Source organism: Dipodomys ordii, unplaced genomic scaffold (genome assembly GCF_000151885.1).
Source record: "Dipodomys ordii isolate 6190 unplaced genomic scaffold, Dord_2.0 Scaffold28, whole genome shotgun sequence".
NCBI classification, from domain to species: Eukaryota; Metazoa; Chordata; class Mammalia; order Rodentia; family Heteromyidae; genus Dipodomys; species Dipodomys ordii.
In genome coordinates, this window is record NW_012267244.1 from 13,680,511 (window position 1) to 13,696,445 (window position 15,935).

Here is a 15,935-nt window from a genome sequence, read left to right on the forward strand (position 1 = left end):
TTTTTTTTTTGTCAGTCGTGGGGCTTGAATTCTGGGCTTGGGTGCTGTCCCTGCATTCTTAAGCTCAAGGTGAGCGCTCTACTACTTGAGCCATAGCACTACTTCTGGTTTTCTAGTGGTTTATTGGCTATAAGAGTCTCAGGGACTTTCCTGCTCAGGCTGGCTTTGAACCGTCATCCTCAGATCTCAGCCTCCTGTGTAGCTAGGATTACAGGCTTGAGCTATCACTGCCCAGCTCTTCCCTCCCCTTTTTTTTTTGCCACTCCTGGGACTTGAACTCAGGGCCTGGGCACTGTCCCTGAGCTTCTTTTGCTCAAGGCTAGCACCCTACCACTTGAGCCACAGTGCTACTTCCGGCTTTTTTTGTATATGTGGTACTGAGGAATCGAGCCCAAGGCTTCATGCATGCTAGGCAAGCACTCTGCCATTAAGCCACCTTCCCAGCTCTTGCCCAAACTTTTTATTTGGATTTGGAACTATATTCACATCCAAAGTGTAGACTGAGTTTTTAGAGAGCATTTGTTGGGAAACAATGTTATAAACTAGAGCAATGTCAGCATATGCTCTCTGTGTGTGAGTTTTCTCTTGGTCTTTTTGCTCCATCTCAAGACACCTGTTCACCCACAGACTCAAGGCACTGGCTGCTACGTTCTCAAATCATTTCCAGCGGGGCTGCCAAGTCCAAGAGCACGATAGGTAGAGTTATGTACACAACCAGAGTACCAACCACTAAGCACTTGGAAGAATGACTTGAACATGCAAATCTCTTTGCTCATCTGTGCCCATTGCTCAGCCATAACGAAGGGGCTGTGAACAATGCCCATTGTGCTGACTCCACAGCGCTCAGAGAGGCAGCTGCATTTCCATTCATCTTAACAAAGAGATGAATTGTACTCTTTGTTGGCAAACAATCCCACATTGTCTTCCCTCTGTCCCACAGCATTCTCTGAGCTCTACTGAGCACTGACTGCTGGGGTGGACACACTGGGGAAGAATGTTCCATGACAGTCCATCAATACAACTACCCTAAAATTCAGAATTGTGGCACATTTTACTAATGCAGGGTAGCCTTCAAACCTTTCATCCAAATAATTTCAATCATATTTTTTTTTAACCAACAGGGAAAATCCTGAGGTCTTTTCCAGGAGGTATTTAGAATGTCTGACAGATAACTCAGCCCAGTGCCACAAACTAGGCCTATTTTTCTTTCCTCCTCACCCCTGAAACCCGCTGTTGCCCACCTCCTTAGTATTTAACTGACATTGATAGGCTGTTATTTACCATAAGATCATAGGGTGGCCCAAGCCACTGGAGTATAGGACCTGAAAATGCCCAGATCACTGACTTCAATGGTCACCCAACCTTGGAAATCATGAGGGCTCAGAATTCCATGTGGAGTACTCATCCCAGGTCTTAGCATCCAAGAGTAACTTGGGCTCAGAGGGGAATACAAACCTTGCCCATTGTGGTTCTTGGTAAAGGTATCCAGAATGCTTCCTGTTCTTAATGTTCCCTTCTCTGATCTTAGAGAAGTGTGGGCAAACTTTTCTATTAAGAGCCAGATGAGTGGCATCATAGGCTCTGTGAGGACATAGGTTACTGCTGCAAGTACTCAAGTCTTTCAATGTAGCATAAAATTAACAATAAGGATGACACGGGTCAAGATATATTTGTACATACACATGAACATACTAAATTGAAACTCCTTTGTACAACTCTTTAAAGATAATTCAAAAAAGCTTCAAAAAAACTCAGCCATAGACCACATGGAAACAAATGGTTGTTTATTTTTATGTTTCAATAAAATTCTATTTATGGGCATTGAAATAATTATTTCTTACTATGTGAGTGTGTGTCAATAATGGGGCTTGAACTTAGGACCTTGAGCTCTTCATTAACTTTTTCCACTCAAGGCTGCTGCTCTACCACTTGCACTATACCTCTACTTCTGGCTTTTTGCTGGTTAATTGGAACTAAGTCTCTGGGAATTTGTCTGTCCAGGCATGGCTATGAACTGTGATCATCAGATCTCTGCTTCCTGAGTAGCTAGGATTACAGGCATAAACAACTGGTGCCTGACAAGATTTCACATAATTTTTAAGTGTGATAAAATACTCCTTTGTTTTTCAGTAGCTAAAAAATGTAAAAGCTATTGTTAGTGTGTTAGGCTGGCTTTGGCCCATGAGCTGTGGCTTCCTGAGCCTTGTCTTAGCTGCCTAAGGGGAAGCCCTGGACCTTGGAGGGGAAAACACAATCATGGCTCCTCCCAGCTGGGAGGGCCTGGATGTAAGTCTTAGACCTGAGCCAGGCAGCCCAGGCTTAGTTTCCTCTTCAGAAAAACCCCGTATTCCTAGCAGCCCAGTGCAGGAATGCACTGTCAACTCCCTGAAGAAATAATTCAATTCTGTGGTATATACAATAAATTCTTGCCTGAATTCTCCCTCCTTCCCCCTCTTTATTTTCTACTCATCTCCCCTTGGCCTTACCCTCCCCTTTTGCTGATTTCCTGGTACTTATTTTGTTGGGCTTTGACTTAGTCTTTTTAAAGAATTATACTATTTGCTCTCTGCACTCTGTGGAGTCTATTATACTCCAGCTAATTGATTTGTAACCCCTTGCTTACCACCCAGTGGGTTTACTTATAAGGGAAGGGATGGGTTGAACGAGGATGAAGACAATGAAGGCATAATGAAGATCGAGATACACTGTATACATAAACTGTTTCGCTAAATGGCAAAAATATCCAATAGAAACCTAAACATTAAGAAAAGTTAGGCAAAGGCTGGGGAGAGAATGTTGGGAGAGACTGTTGAACGGGATGGGAGAGAATGTTGAAAGCATTCCTACAGTGCAAGATCAAGATGCACTGTATGCATAAGCTGCTTTGGTGAATGGCAACTCCTTTGCACAACTACTTAAAGATAATAAAAAATTTTTTTGAAATGTGAATTCAGTTCAATAGCCTTTATTTTGACTTCTATTTTTCTTGTATTTATTACAGTTTGCAGTCTTTTATTTTTCATTGCCTACCCATTCTGAGAGTCTGGTTTGTAGCAGTTGCAGTGAATTAAACTTGCCACTTGGATTTTGAAGTCAAGGAGGGTGTGAAAGGTCACTAGGTGCCAACCTGCAATGCAGCATTTTAGGTTCTGTTGGGTGCCCTCTAGAGCACTGTTAGAAGCTTTGTCTTGTTCCTGCTGGTGCTCTTGTGTATGGACAGAAGGAAACCTTTTCATAGCTATCTTTGGGTTTGACAGTGATATTTTGCTTTTGTGAAGTTTTTCAATGAACGAAATACTTGAAGCATCTATGTGACAGTCAAGACTCTGTACTTAAAAACATAGAAGTACTTGAATAAGATTCCTTGTAAAAATTTGATTACAACTTTCACTTTTTCAAAAAAGAGTGAACAAACTTTAATAATCTTCTAAACTTGTTCCTTTGTTTCACAGATTTTAGGCCCCCTGACCTCAAGTAAAAGACCATAATGTAAGAACTAGAAAAAAGTAAAAGACAAAAGACTCTCCTCTGCCTTTCAAAGGACTAAGAGGTATGCCTATCAAGTGCCTGAAACATGCCTATAATAACACACCTGTAATATGCCGGGAATACAGCTGTAACATGGCTATAATGCACTACCATCCTTTTGCTAGAGAGAAGTCCTACTCTGCCAAAGAGAATGAGAAGGTGGAGCAAGAACCTTTGTTCTTTCTAATATGCTGAACTTTGGAAAGGGTCTTGAAATATAGTTTATAGTCCAATGAGATTGAAAATTATTGCATCGTTCTGAAAGAAAATGACACATGGCTTCTAAAAATGCTTAATAGCTTTTATTATGCTACTGGTAACATTTTGATAAGCAGGCGAACAAGGCACACTCATACACAGCACAATCCAATGTCATGACCCTGAAGAGTGGTCAGCCTGGGCTACTCTAGCTCTTTAATGATTGCTACTTGTTTCCAGGTCATTCTTTACCAAAGCATACAGCTTTTCTGTGCCCCACTTAGGCGAAGGAGTGGAGACACACTTCTTTCTAGCCCAGAGGGAAGGAAGACAAGGCCCAGGACTCCATAACAGTGATGAAGAACGTGTTCTTCTTCACATTGTTTTCACCTCCTAATGTGACAAGAAGGACACCTGTCACATCAGACACGTGTGACTGCCATGGAAGGACTTAGCCGCCCTGGAATTGTGGTCCTGGACACACCCCTTTGGCACTAGCAGACAAAGCTCCTGAAAGGAGATTCTTTCCAAGACAAAAGGGTAGAATGGAACACAGTAAATAGGTACCGTTCAGCTGCCCAGGTAGTTGACCAGAATGGTCAACTTAAAAAATAGGTGCCACTGCATAGGTTGTTCACAGAAGAAAGGAAAGGAGAGGAAGGAACACTCTTTGTTGTTGGCTGGTAGCCAGGAGAGGCTTGAATTGGGAGGATATAGAATGGAAGAGGATTGTGGGAAGAAAAAGAAAGATCTTGAAGTCACCAAGAACAACTTTGAGTCACAGTCTTTAATGACTTCCTAGACCAACCCTGGGCAAATGGGTCCTGTTTCCTCAAAGGAAATGGAACTACAAGGGGTTGTTTGGAATTGTTGTTTGGGTGATAGTTTATTTCCAGAGTCATCTTAATTGCATGCTTTTAAACTCTGGGTAGGGAGTAGGTGGGAAAGAAGTAATGCAAATTTTCAGAATTCCTTTGATAACAGATTATCCTGTGAGTAGCATTTGGACTAGGGCCAAAGGCTGTCTGGAACAACTTTTAAATTGATCTTTCAAGAAACCTCCAACCAGCTAGGCACCCTTGGCTCACACCTGGAATCCTAGCTACTCAGGAGGCTGAAATTTGAAGATCTCAGTTCGAAGCCATGAGATTCTTATCTCCAATAAACTACTTAGAAAAAGCTGGATGTAATGCTGTGGCTCAAGTGATAGAATGCTAGCCTTGAGCACAAAGAGTCTCAGGGACAACACCCAGGCTCTGAGTTCAAGCCCAGAACTGCCCCCCCCAAAAAAAACAACATAAAATTAAAAATAAATAAAGGAGTCCTGCAACCTTGAGGGCCTCAGACTTTCAGCCATTGAAGTGATGACCAGCCACTCTAAACGTCTTTCCTCACATGCGTTTTCAATTGTCCACACAATGTGAGTTGCACTTCTCTTAAGAAGTACATCACCATGCTTCTATTAAGCTGGCACAATAAACTCTGCCCGATGGCTGCAGCAGGCCGGGGAATTCTTGATGCATGAAGCTTGTACCTTCCATATGTTTGGCTTTACAGATAAAGCAACTAGCACTGCATAAGAGGCTGGTTCTTCCATCTAGATTTCTCTAACCCTTCTGGAGGAACTTAAGAATGAAACAGCGATTTCTTTATTCTCCTTCCCAATAGCAGTTTGCAGGATTCTTGCTGTATTGTGCACTGAAAGGCCTCATTAGTGATGTGAGCACTTCAGAAGGCAATGCGTGACTCATACAAGGTCCAGAAATAGTACTGAGGAAAATTGCTTTTATGTAATTTTTTCTCTCTCTCAGAATGTCATGCTGTGAATACTTACCATCCCAGCAGAAGCATGTGGGAAAGCTCACATCTTGTGCAGTATGCACAGAGGTTCTGTCTCTAAGAGCCCTGTCACTGTCTCCACGTCTGTCTCTCACAGTTATTCTACTGTCTCCTAGGCTTTTAGGAGCCACAAGAAATTTGAAGGCATCTTTTAGGCATGACAGGGGAGTGAAAAAAATGAAGAGACAATCTCAGATGTGACATCCATCTCCAATTTCAATAGTATTTCATTCATCAAAACAGCCACAAACAGACAATACTTTGATTTTTCTATTGTTAGTTTTGTTTTGTTCTCTAAAATAGGCTCTCAAATTAAAGTATATCTAAGACAAAAATTAAATGTGTTATTCACTTTGTATAGTCCAGTGACATTAAACACAACATGTATTGTTGTTCAACTATTATCCCCCATCTATCTCAAGATTTGTTTTTCATCTTTCCATCTATATACCTATTAAAAATAACCTCTCTTCCATGGCCTCTGGAAGCCACCATTCTTCTTTCTGTTTCTAGAAAATTTTCTATTCTAAGTACCTTGCATTTGTGGGGTCATCTCATATCTGACCTTTGTGACTGGCTTTATTAACCTCCCACAATGACTCCAATGTCCATCCACGTTGTAGAATCTAGCAGAGTTTCATCCTCTTTTTTTAAAAAATAATTAATTTAATTTTATTGTAAAGGTGATGCTCAGTGGGGTTACAGTCACATAAAGAAGTTAATGAGTACATTTCTTGTTGAACATTGTTACCCCCTCCTTGTTTTTCTTGCTTTCCCTCCCTTCCACCCCAAAGTTGTAAAGTTCATTTTCAACGAAGTGTCTTGTGAGTATCGCTGTTGCATTGGTTCACCCTTTGTCCTTTGTCTCACCATTTTGTGATTCCCTTTTCCTTTCCTAAATCAGATAAACATATATACAAGACACAGGGTACCAAAATCAAAAACAGTAACAACAGAGGATAAACTAAAGGGAAAAAAACCCCAAAAGACAAAAGAAATAACTTCATAGAGTACATAAAACAAAACAAACTCCTGTTTCCATATCTCGGAGTTCATTTTAACTAGCATAATTTTTTTTTTAAATTTTTATTGTGAAAATACCGTACAGAGGGGTTACAATTATATGGGCAAGATAATAAGTACATTTCTTATCAAGCATTGTTGACTCCTCCTTTGTTTCCCCTTCCCATCCCTTCCCATTCCAGACTTCCCCCATACCCCCCAATCCGGCCCTCCTCTCCCCTCCCCACCCCCGCAAAGTTGTAAAGTTCGTTTTTGACATAACAATTTGTACATCTCATTGTTGCAATGAGTCCACCTGTAGCCCTATTTAAACGATTTGTTTTTCCCCTTCCCCTCCACAAATTATACCAACATCAAATACAGTGAAAACAGGGGTTATATCGTGGGGGAAGGACATACAAAGCAACAAAGAAATCATCTTATAAATATGTTAGAAACAATCGCAAGAAAGAAAAAAAACATTTGAATACTTATCTTGGGGTTCATTTTTCTAACATCTTATCTGACCTTTTCTGCTTGATTCAAATAAGGGAAACCATGGGATCTATGTCTCTTTGGGCCTGGCTTACTTAATATAATTTTTTCAAGTCTTTCCATTTCCTAACAAATGGGGCAATGTCATTGAATTCCATTGTGTATATATGCCACGTTTTCTTGATCCATTCATCTACTGAGGGGCATCTGGGTTGGTTCCATATCTTAGCTATGGTAAATAATCCTGCAATAAATATAGTTGTGCTGGTAGCTTTAGTGTGGTCTTGTTTGTGAACATTTGGGTAAATGCCTAAAAGTGGGATTGCTGGGTCATAGGGGAGCTCTATGTGGAGTCTTTTGAGGAACCTCCATACTGCTTTCCAAAGTGGTTGAACAAGTTTACACTCCCACCAACAATGCAGTAAAGTTCCCTTCTGTCCACATTTCCCTCCAGCATCTGTTGTTCTTAGAGTTCTTGATTATAGCCATTCTAACTGGAGTGAGGTGGTATCTTAATGTTGTTTTGATTTGCATTTCTTTTATGGCTAGGGATGTTGAGCATTTCTTCATGTGTCTATTGGCCATCCTTCTTTCCTCTTCAGAGAAGTTTCTCTTGAAGTCTTTAGCCCACTTATTTATTGGGCAGTTGTTTCTTTGACGATTTGTGGTTAGGGGATTTAAATTTTTGAGTTCCAGGTATATTTTAGATATGAGACCCTTGTCTGTTGTATGGCTAGTGAAGATCTTCTCCCAATCCATGGGCTTTCTATTGATCTTGCTAGCTATGTCCTTTGCCACTAGCATAATTTTATATGGCTATTGAGCTATTGTAATCCTCAGCTAGGACTATCCTTTACATATACTAATTATTGCAAATGAGGGAAACCATGGAGTCTATGGTTCTTTGGGTCTAGCTTACTTCACTTAATATTATTTTCCCCCAATTCTTTCCATTTCCTTACGAATGGGCAATGCCATTCTTTCTAATGGAAGCATAGAATTCCATTTTTTGTATATACCATATTTTCTTGATCCATTCATCTTAGAATGGCCATTATCAAGAAAACGAATAATAATAGATGCTGGCAGGGATGTGGCCAAAAAGGAATACTACTACACTGTTGGTGGGAATGTAAACTGGTTCAACTACTTTGGAAAGGAGTATGTAGTTTCCTCAGAAAACTCAACATAGAGCTCCCCTATGATCTAGCAATACCACTCCTGGGCATTTACCCAAATGGTCACAAACAAGGCCACACTACAACTATGTTCACTGAAGCATTATTTACCATAGCTAAGCTGTGGAACCAACACAGAATCTTTTTTTTTTGCCTCACTGAAATACTTATTTTGTAAATTAAGGTAATGTATATTCATTAAAAGAGTAAATGTAGGGGCTGGGAAGGTGGCTCAGTGGTAAAGTGCTTGCTTTGCATGCCTGAGGCCCTGGGTTCGATTCCAAGCACCACATAAGCAAAAAGAAAAAGGCTGAAAGTGGTGCTGTGGCTTAAGTGGTAGAGCGCTAGCCGTGAGCTGAGTTGCTGAGGGACAGCACCCAGGCCGAGAGTTCAGGCCCCATGACTGGATTCTCCCCCTCCCCCCCAAAAAGAGAGTAAATGTTAAAGAAGGAATCTAAGTAAATATAAAACTGAAAATATGTAAATTCTACTTAGGCATCAATCCAAATAACATAAGTAAATTTGTGTATCACAGAGTTTTCATGTCCAAATTCAGTATCTGGCTTTTTCTGAAAATAAGAGAATAACTGTAATCATTGAGAGCTACAAAGCGTCAATCTTTAGTTGTACCTCAAGTTTTTTTTTTTTTGAGATAAGAGTTTCAGAGACTTTCCTGTCTGGGCTATGATGCTCAGATCTCAGATCCTGGTAGCTAGGATTAATGGCCTGAGCCACCAGCTCCAGGCTTCCTAGTTCATTCTTTTTTTTTTTTTTTTTTGCCAGCCGTGGGGCCTGAACTCTGGGCCTGGGCACTGTCCCTCAGCTCTTCTGCTCAAGGCTAGCACTCTACCACTTGAGCCACAGCGCCACTTCTAGTTTTTTCTGCTTATGTGGTGCTGAAGAATCGAACCCAGGGCCTCATGCATGCAAGGCAAGCACTCTACCACTGAGCCACCTTCTCAGCCCCCCTAGTTCATTCTTTATATAAAATAACCATTTTTTATAATTATCTTTAAGTTGTTATACAAAGAAGTTCCTATTCTACAAAACAGTATATGAGTACAAGGTGATTGACAACATTGTCACCCATCCCTCCTAACTCATCCCTTCTCCCACTTTAAAAAAAAAATTGAGATAGGTGATTACATACATTTCACATATTTCACAGTATTGTGGAATAGTGATACTTAAAGTCATAAGCACATTTCAACCTTCACAAGGCAAATTGTCATTATCATGGTCTATAGAGTTTGTGAATTCTATGAGCTTTGACAATACAAATTATTTCTTCCACATCAAGTGATGATTACATTTCTTTCCTTTTGCTTAGTGTAGGCTGTTCCCTCTTTCTCTCTCATTCCTCCCTTAGATTGATTGCTTTTTAAACAGCTGTTTAATATTCCAGTGTGTGTATGTGCCACAATTGGTTCATTCACTTATCAGTGAGCACTTGAGTTGCATCTACCTTTTGACTGTTGTAAGTAAATAATATTGCTGTGGATGTGGGTGTGTGATTTCTGTTTCAATTGTTTTCAGTTCTTTTGGGTGTAATCTCAATGAAATTTAAAAAGAGAGGCTCATAAAAATTAAAGGGGAAGTTCCTGAGGTAAGTCATATCATGTATACTATATCAACAAAGTTAAAGGGAAAGGGCAGAGGCAGCAGGAGGTGTGGTTCAACTGGTAAGGCACCTGCCAAGTAAGCTTGAAGCCCTGAGTTCAAACCCAAATACTACCAAAAACCAACCAACCAACCAGAGAAAGAGAGAAAATAGATATAAATATAGATGATCAGATTCAACCTAGTGAGACTGATACAGATGGTCACTTAGGCAGAGTGGGGAAGGAGAGAAGGGTGAGCCTGGACTTAAAGGAGGGAATGCAATTGGTGAGCTATTAAACCTCAAAGCAATCCTCGGATAGGCCGGAGCCAGTATGGAAGGAGGTCTAGACAGAGAATTCCAGGAGCCATGGGGAAAGAAACCACCAGGCACACGTGCTAAGGAACCATACTAGCTTCCGCCTCTGCTGCTGTGTGAGGTCCTGCTGTGGCCAGCGCTGCCCTTGACTGGTGACTGTCCAAGACAGGATGTGTGCAGGTTCATTCTGGGTGAGGCCTGTCCATGCTTCTGAGAGTTCTAGGCTTAAAGCTGTTGTGAGGAACAAAGGTTGTATAAATTCCTTTCATAAAATCTGGAGTTCAGCCGGGCGCCGGTGGCTCACGCCTGTAATCCTAGCTACTCAGGAGGCTGAGATCTGAGAATCGCGGTTCAAAGCCAGCCCGGGCAGGAAAGACAGTGAGACTCCTATCTCCAGTAAACCACTAGAAAAACCGGAAGTGGCACTGTAGCTCAAGTGGTAGAGCGCTCAGCTTGAGCTGAAGAGCTGAGGGACAGCGCCCAGGCCCAGAGTTCAAGCCCCATGACCAACAACAACAACAAAAAATCTGGAGTTCAATACATATGCCTCCTCTGGAGGCTTTAAAAGTGACCCTGAGTGTGCACTAATTTTGGCTGTGAAGAAGCAGGGAGCAAGATGGCAGGTGAAATGGGGTGTGTGTGTGTGAGTCATGGCAATCAATGGCTTAGAATGGTTACCATTGCTAGCTTGGCACTAGAACCTCCTTTGTTTGGGATGTGATCAACCAGGCCCCCACATCTACCTCTTGTTCCAGGCTGCCGTTCATACTGAGCAATGACACCAATGCACCAAATAATGACTGCTTTTGGAAAGATTAGCATTCTGCATACTTGGTTGCTTAAAAAAATTACATAACTGGTGTTCTACTTTTTCCTAGAATCTTTGCTCCTCTAAGGACTTGCTCTTGCAAAGTGAAGAGAGAAAGGGATCAAAAAATGTTGATACATAGTAATTTTCGATTACCATCCTTAGCCAACTGATAAAGATATATTATACGTTCTGAAAGCCCACCCAAATCCCTGCTGCATTGTGTTCAAGGCCCCTTTGCAACACAATGTTTTATGTTTCTGGCCCAGATCTTAAGAAGTCACATTAGTTAGTGGGGGGGAGGGGGAGGTGGCAAGCAAGGGGGTCTGGCTCCATGACAACTTGGAAGGTTCACATCAATTTGGAAAGAACAACAGTCCATGTTCTGAATAGAGAGAAGGAAAGGAGGACAGAGTTCCCAGCTGAACACTAATGAGAATAAGATGAAACTGCCTCACAAAGATGTTCAGCCAGCAGTAGAAGAGTATAGGAGAGCATGTGGCCGATGTTTGGGTTTGCACATGGTTGTGGTCATGTCTAAAGTTGGCTGATGGAGATTAATAATGACAAAGGATCACTTTGAGAACCCAAGCAGCTCTCATCAGATTTATGCTTTACTCAGAATTGTAAAGTAGTCAAGTTAAATACAGGTACCAAAAATGTGCTTATGTCACTGTCCAGGTGTCTTAACATTTTGATCTGTGGCACATTTAGACTTGAATGACAGATGATAGTGATTTGTGTGTTGGGTGTGAGATGGAAGCAAAAAAAAAAAAAGAGCATAGCTTTCTTTTAATAATTCACAAAGCAGTGGAAAGCATTTAGTTTTAGGAGGCCAAGGGTGCCAACCTGAGCTCTGTTGCAACCTTGCTATTTGAAATGATGATGGATTATTTCACCTATTCTGCCCTCTGCTACCTCATTTCACAATGAGGTAAGATGCAACTGGGGTAAATGTCCTTTGCCAGTGGTCCAGAGGGCTTTGGAGACCTTGCACACTCTCTGCAATATGTCATATCTTTGTGCTTGAAGGCATTGGTTTTTTTCCCCTTTAATAGAAAAGTTCAGTGCCTAATCATCTGTCTTAAAGGGTTCTATGCTCCAACCCCCAAATAGTCAGAACTCTTAGATTAGAGCACATAAGCTTCTCCTCCATGTCTTAACAGCTTTTGAATAAGGGCTGCGTACATTTGTGACTTCATTATATCTGGGACTCCAAGGTTATTGTTTTGTTTTTTTCTTTCTTTTCTGTCTGAGAGGTAACTGTGCTGGTGTTTGCCTCAAGTGGTCTGTTTTCATTGTAACATGAGCTCCAGGTATGTGAACTTCTCAGGTTCACTGTTATTGTCTGGTCTCAACTGGTCTCACTTGGGAAAAACAATCCCAACACCGGAAATGTGAATATTTAGCCCTTTTAATCTTTGTAGTTTCTGACTATGACTCTCTATTCACCCCTTCAGGGTCTCAGACAGCTCCATTATGAAACCCAGGTAAGGCTTCTGCTTCTAGTCCCTTCCTCTTGGGTCCCTTTCTGCCTTCACCCAAACTCCACCCTCATTCCAGTCCTCTGCATAAATATAAAGGTCCACTCTCCCTTTCTTTATGAAAATGACTATAGTAGTTGCATGATTAATTGTGTAGATGAGTGTCTTAACCTTAAGTATTCCCTCTGCTTCTGGTACAGGAACATCAGTGGCTGAATTATCCTCTTCTGCAGGTTCAAGAGGAGGTAGTGTTGAAGTTCTAGAGTCTGTGGAAGTGGGAGTCATGGGTACAGATTTCCCACTGGCTGAACTTGCTGGGGACGCCCACAGAAGCGTGACATAAATCATTCTGCCCACGAGCATTTTTCAAACAAAGTGCGATCAAATGATCCTCTGTTCAACATCCACACAATTCACTTGTTTCCAAAGCATTTCCAACGTGATTTTCTTTTTTTGTTCTTTTAGGAGGTTATTTGATCCAAAGAATTTGTCTCACCCAGCAGGGGAGTTACTGAGTAGTCTGAGAACTGCTGCTGCTTTCCTGGGAGGGATCTCACTGTGGAGCCATGCCTCAGCGGTGGCCACCCACAGGGAAATGTGGGTCTCCCCAGTGGAATCAGGAGGCTGTGTGTCGAGGTGGAGCAGGGCGCAGGCTGCCTGTCTCCGCATCCTCTGGTCTTTAGAGTATGGCAGCTGGGGTTTCTTTGTTCTTTGAAGCACCACTGAGACTATATAAATTCTGACACACAGGGGTAAGGCAAACTGACAGAGTTGATAGGGCATTACTGCCAAAGGTTAGCATCTATCTGTTTGCAAAATTGCTGAAGTATGACTTGGGTGGTGTAATCGTGACCTTCCCTGAGTTCTCTTATGGCCACTCTGATTTTTCAGAGAATAAAAATTTAATGTAAATTATTTGGAATTTGGATTAATAAAATAAAAAAAATTAGGGGAGTGCATGGGGTTTGAACTCAGGGCTTTCCATTTGCTAGGAGATGCTGTCCCACTGAACCACACCTCTAGGCCTCTTTTTGCCATAGTTATTTTTTGAGATATGATTTCAGTTTTTGTAGGGGCCTGTACCAGGACTGCAATCCTCCTATTTTAGCCTTCCTAACATAGATGGGAAGACAAATGCATGCCACCACATCCAGCTATTGGTTGAGATGGGGATCTCATGTGTCTGTCTGGGCTGACTTCTATCTACAATCCTTACCATCTCAGCCTCTCAAGTAAGTAGCTTGGATTGCATGCATGAGCTATGGGTCTCTCTCACTCTATCTCTCTCTTAAAATGAATATCCATCTCCATCCAATTTTTTCTAAAGAAGTTATTCTGTGACTATTAATGCATGAATTCAGTTTTGCATTTCTCACGCATCCTTGGTGTTTCTGGCACCTATGCACCATGAGCCCGCAGGCCTGTGGAATTCAGTTCACTTTTTATGTGGTGAGCATGTCAATGATTTTTGAGTGTGGAGCCAGTTAACCTTTTTCTTTCTCTTTAGTGATTCTCCTTTGCCAGCTCTTGTTATGTTTTTTTTCCCCCTCTAGAATCTATTAAGAAAATGTACAGAAACATTTCTATTCCCATCACAGATGATCGAGATCCTTCTGTGGGATGATGTTAAACTCTGGCTCTTTTATACTGCAACATTTGGTGCTCAGCAATACAGCTTTTGGAGGACTAGAAGGACACCCGGCCTTGCAGATTTTTTTAAACAATTGGCTCTTTTCTTGGGGGGCCCATTTCGTATCTCACTTGGCTCCCTGTAGAGGTATGACAGGTCTTCCTTGGCTTCTATTGAAGTACAACTACTGCCATCGATGGCCCAGCTGGAGGTAGGGAAGTGGCTTGACTGGTTCAGACTTCCTTGTTTTTTTTCCAGCTGAAAATATGATATAGGTATATTATATATTTGTTTAATCTCATTTCAGGCTCCCTTATACAAATCCAGAGAGAAAGAGGGGGGGAGGAGAACAAAGCTTCAATATATATGTTAAACTTGGAATAAGAAACTGTAATCCTTAGAAAAATGGTATTGTGTAAATTCCAGACTAATCACAAATATATTCAGACAGTGGCAGGAGCATTGAAGCATTTTATTTTCTATTATAATATCCACTTCTCACAATCATGTAGGCAAGTACCCATTTGAATGCATATTTGCCCTATATTTTCTTTAAGCCTATATTTATTTTATTTGCTAACACCCTAGTTAGTGGCTTATTTGAAGTAAAAGCAGATGTTTCCCAATTGTAGACAGTGCACCTGATAGTGGGAGGTTGAACAGGTTTGCTGGTGGCCAGCTGTTCTCTTGGACCTTTAGCATTAGTATGTATTTTATCTGTAGAGAATGTATAAAAGGCTCTATTTATTGGGCAATTATGTATTGGACCTTGTGCTACAGACTTCAGCTCATTTGTGGATTTATAATTTATATGATCCTATGAGGTTTGTCTTCTGATAGCCTACCATTTTATTGCTGAGAATAATGGATCAGGGAAGATAAATGGCCTTTCCAAGGTCACATAGACAGAAGTCAGAATACAGACCTGGAGTGTCTGAGAATAAATCACTACTCTTATATTCAAGTCACCTCTGCATTGGGAAACCTGCTTTTGTTAAATAAATTCAGTGTAAGTATGGTCTCATCCTTGGATACCTAGGTCCCATTCTGGGTCAAGCCCAACTAACAAAGGTTTAGCATTTTGAGTTCCACAAAACTGCTGTTACCTTTCTAGGGTGCTCTCTCTCTCTCTCTCCCCCTATCTGTATGTGTTTGTGCACACACACGTGTGTGTATGTGTGTGAGTGTGTGTGTGTGTATGTGTGGTGCTTCTGTTTAACAGGTTCTACTAAAGATTTGAGGAAATCTAAGTGGAATTTAATCTCTTCACATCTCAAGGAAGCATGTAACCTCAGTTGGAAATTAGCTGTACTTTTTTCTTAGAATTTCGGGCTGTTCATGTCCTATTTGTTGTCACCCCGTCTTGTCAATACCACTCCTCAGAGACTCACACTGTACCTTCATACAATGTTTCCATAAGGAAACAATTTCCCAAAGAGAATCCCAGAGCTGGCTGGTGGAGGTAATTTCTTTTAAAATTCTGACACTGATATCAAGGAATGGAAGACATTTGTACTGTTGTTGCTCCTTTTCTCTCTCCCTCTTTTTTTCCTCCTACCCTCTTTCTCTTCATCCCTCACTTTCTCTTCCTGCTTTCTGTCCTTCCTCCTCTAAAATACAATAGAATTGGGAAGTGCTAAATTAACTGATTGAATATTTCCCAATAAATACCAGGAAAAAGATGTTGATTGGATTTTCAGAGAATCCTTCTTGTTTCTCCCTATTACTTCTTGGAACAGTTCATCTATCACATTTGCCTCCTAGCTCTAGCCCAGGCTGATGACAAAGCCAATGCAGTGTGTTACTGGAGCTGGTTGCTACCTTTGGCAAGCTACATGACAGTGTGTCTGGTGTC